The sequence below is a fragment of the Gossypium arboreum genome, chromosome 2, assembly GCF_025698485.1.
Source record: "Gossypium arboreum isolate Shixiya-1 chromosome 2, ASM2569848v2, whole genome shotgun sequence".
NCBI lineage: Eukaryota > Viridiplantae > Streptophyta > Magnoliopsida > Malvales > Malvaceae > Gossypium > Gossypium arboreum.
In genome coordinates this window covers 92,979,841-92,984,210 of record NC_069071.1, presented here as the reverse complement: position 1 = coordinate 92,984,210, position 4,370 = coordinate 92,979,841, and the positions used below count along the sequence as shown (strand labels likewise).

Sequence of the window (4,370 nt, the reverse complement as noted above, 5' to 3'; positions counted from 1 at the left end):
GGAAATGTTGTCCTTGCATGTCAAATTCCCCAAATTTGACTATAGTGGCCGGCCATGTCAAGAGTGATGGGCAAGGGAAAACATGTTTCAAACATGTTTAGTTAATGGATTATGCTTGAAAGAATAAAGAAATGAAATTGAAAAAAAAAAAAGGGATATGATGAAAACAAAAGAGAAAAAAAAGTGTCCATCCTCTCATCTTTTTCTTGCTTGGCCGAATATACTAAGAAGAAAGGGGGGAAAAAAGCTTGAGAAAATCAGCCATGGGAGCTTACTAGACTAAGGTGTTTTGATACAAGAAGGTATGTTTTATGCCACTCTTGAAAATGCATGCATGTTTTGGTTGCTAACTTGATGTGCATGTTAGCCAAGGCTCAAATCTTTGTTATGCCATAGAAATGATATTTGGCCAAAGTTGTTATGGTGATAAAGCCATTGCATGCTAAGTGTGGAGCTTGATTATGATGCATGCAATGATGGATTGTCTACTCTTGAGATTTCTTTGTAGCCATCTTGAGTAAGACTTTGAGTTTTCTTTTGTTTAACCATGAATTGAAGTTGAAAGGGCATGATTGTCATATTCGCCATGATGCATTCATGAGCATGGTTCATGCTTCTTGCATGTTAGTTAAAATTTGTGTTTTGGGTGGCTATGGACACCTTGAAATTGACCATGCTCATATATGTATATATATGTTTGCACATGATGTTTTGGTTATGAACTAAGTGATGAATATGTTTGTTTAAAGAAGAAGATGTTGAAGAATGATTGTGAAATTGCAAGCACATTCGCCTAGCACACATATGAGTGCTTGATGCTATATTATAAGTTTTGAGCTACAATATGCAAAGCATTAACTAGTAAAATGCATGCTGTTTTTGTGAAGTATTAAGTGCATAATTGGCCTCAACATGGACATGAATATTCGCCTTGGGTAGCCTATTGAAGGCCTTAGCTTTTCCTTGATGCTCGAATAAATTGTATCAAATTGCTTGATGTAGTATAAAATGTGCATGACCATTGTGTATTCAAGCTAAAGGGTGGCCATATGACCATTTAAACTCCTTGTCATATTCGGCCATAATCTAGCACAATGAGGTTTTAATAAATTGAATTTGTTTGAATTAGCTCAAGAGCTAAGAGGGCCACAATTGGACAAGGGGAAGGAAAAAGTGATCAAATAGCCGTAAAAGCCGTTCGACAACATCCGAGGTAAGTCCTCAAGAAGTGACCTTACTTGAATTATGTGGAATGAAATATGGATGTATTGATTATTGATTTATGTGTGCATGAGTATTCGAATGATACCCGGGCTAAGTCCCGAAGGCGATTATGCTAGTAATTATAATTGTGTTTGAGCCTTAGTAACGAAAATGAAATATGTATGTCCAATGATTATTGGTGTATGTGTGCATGAGAAATTGAATGATATCCGGCTAAGCCCAAGACAATTATGCTGGAAATTATATCCGGTTAAGACCAAGGCAATTGTGCTAGTGGCTACATCCGGCTAAGACCAAGGCATTCGTATGCGAGTCATTCTATCCGGCTAAGACCGAAGGCATTCGTGCACGTGGTTATATCCGGTTGTATTCAAGAAGCTTGGGCTGGAGGTGAGTATTGGTTGCTGTAATAAATTCAATTAGCACGCCGAAAAGCCCAAAGAATGAGGTACGCTTATATGTGCATTGGGAAGTCGACATGTTGAGCAACATTCGCTCAAACGACTAACGAATTTCAGCTATTGAATTGGTTGATACTTGGTGAAAGTATATAATGATGAAGTGTGATGTAAGAATGATTATGAGAATGTGTATTAATGAAATGATGCATTTGGTTATGTGAATATATTGCCTTAATTAAAGCTGATTTTTATTCCTTGAGACTTACTAAGCATAAAAATGCTTACCCCGTTGCTTTGGCTCTCAGTTTTCTAGATTTCGCTCGATAGCAATCGGATTCGGGATCGTTAAAGTCAAAGTCATCCACACTATCAAGCCTCCATTTTGGTATAAATTTTTGGTTGAGCTTGAAATGGCATGTATAGGACTACCCCTTTTTGGTTTAAATATGTTGTGATGTATATGTGTACGGCCATGCGAAAATGGCTCGTAAAAGTGAAGTACGAACTTAAACTATTTGCGGTTTGTATATATATATATGGTGTCATGATGTGATTATGGATTGGAAATGGGAATGTTGGTTACATGATCAGCCATTGGTATGGTTAAAATGATCATATGTGAACCTATGTATGGCAAGACTAGTTGGTTCATGGAGACTACAAAATAGGTAAGACCTACCTTAAAAACAGATGCTGCCAGCTGCAGTGACGTGAATGTGAAAAATCACCAAAATTTGTAGGAATGGTATTAAATAGTGAATAAGCTATGTAAATGAACCTTGATGAGTCTATTTTCATATGGAAGAAACGAAATGGTCATAGGAGTTACATGTTATGAGATATGAAAGCTATTGTGAGACAGGGCCAGAACGGTTTCTGGGTCCCCTGTTGTAACTTTAAAAATTTACTATAAATTATCCAGAAAGAATTAGGAGACATTCCTTATATTTACAGATTCCATTTTGAGTCTAGTTTCATTAGAAACAAACGTCACCAGTATTAAGGCCCTGTACAGAGATATATTCAAGTTATAACGCGCGAAGGTCAGAGCAGTCGATCCCTGTAACATGGGTGACTTTAACTAATAAACTGTACCAATTGGCCCGACCAAAAATTCTAGAAATAAATACATGGATGGATATATGAGTCTAAATTCAGGTAAAATTTACGAAACCAGTTTCCGAGTTTTGAAACTCGAGATATGATTTTTAAGACGACGGTGATGCAGTTTTCCAGCCTGACTGGAAATGTCAAATTGGTGGGCAAAATATGTAAACTTGGCTTGTTAACCCCTCGGGTCCGACACCGGCGATGGTCTCGGGTTCGGGGTGTTACAAGAATAACAAGTAAAGTCTAGGTGGATTTTTCCTTAGGTATTGTCTTAATTTAATCATTTTACAAAAGTAATCCCCCAATTCTACTTTCTGGAATTCTTAGTTTAGATAATTAGTTAGTTAAAAGAAAACCCCCTTATTGTTAGGCTAGATAAAAAAAAAAGACAGACATTACTAGTACTTTTAGTTCCTTTGAGTTCGACATTCCTGTCTTGCTAAAACTATACTACTGTTCGATAGGTACACTTGCCTACCTCGTGATAATAGTTAGTTTCAAGAACGATTCTTTATAAATATTTAAAACCTGTCACACGAAAATCGTGATCAAGTTTTTGGCGCAGTTGCCGGGGAAGGAACGCTCAATTTTTATTACTTTAGCCATTTATTTTTCTTGCAATTTAATTTTAATTTAATTTTTATTATTTATTAATTTACTTTTTCTTTCTCTTGCCAGGTTTTTGTAGTTTATGAGTAGAAGAAACCCGTCAGGACCACTACTTTTTGACAAAGAAATCGATCGCATAGTTCGTAGAAACCAAAGAGAAATATGGCGAAGCTTAAGATACACAGAGAATGAGCAAGAGGATGATACTCAAACCCCAACTGAAGAGATGACTGAAAACCAAGACAATCAGCTACCTCCTGCGATACACGTTGAACTAGCAAATCATAATCCTTCTTCTCGTACTATGTATGATTATGCTAAACCTACTTTAACAGGAACTGCGTCAAGTATAGTTAGGCCTGCTATTGCTGCAAATAATTTTGAACTAAAACTAACACTATTCAAATGATACAGCAATTTGTTCAGTTTGATGGTTTGCAGGATGAGGATCCGAACACTCACTTGGCAAATTTTATGGAATTCTGTGATACATTTAAAATTAATGGTGTTTCTGATGATGCCATTCTTCTTCGGTTATTCCCTTTTTCATTGAGAAACAAAGCTAAACAGTGGTTGAACTCGTTACCACGAGGGTCAATCAGTATTTAGGAACAAATGACCGAAAAATTTCTATTAAAATATTTTCCGCTGGCTAAAACGGCCAAATTACGTAATGATATCTCTTCGTTTGTGCAGATGGACTTAGAAACTCTTTACGATGCATGGGAGAGATACAAAGACATACTGAGACGGTTCCCTCATCATGGGTTACCGCTTTGGCTACAGGTTCAAACATTCCATAATGGCCTGAATCCTTCAACTCGAAAAATGGTTGACACAGCTACTGGCGGAACCATAAATAATAAAACACCTGAAAATGCTTATGAGTTTATTGAAGAGATTTCACTGAATAACTATCAGTGGCAAGTCATGAGGACTAAGCCAACTAAAACAGCAGGTGTTTATAACTTTGATTCGGTTACTATACTGTCAAACCAGGTAGAACTTCTAAAAAAAAAGATTGAT

General features: G+C 36.6%; 1 non-coding gene across 1 annotated transcript; it reads right to left on the bottom strand.

Annotated features, from left to right (window-relative positions):
• Positions 1-4,007: 4,007 nt before the first annotated feature.
• LOC128289983 (small nucleolar RNA R71) lies at positions 4,008-4,114 on the bottom strand. Its single transcript, XR_008279623.1, has one exon. It is a non-coding gene; the product is annotated as a small nucleolar RNA R71 (small nucleolar RNA).
• Between the last annotated feature and the right edge of the window lie 256 nt (positions 4,115-4,370).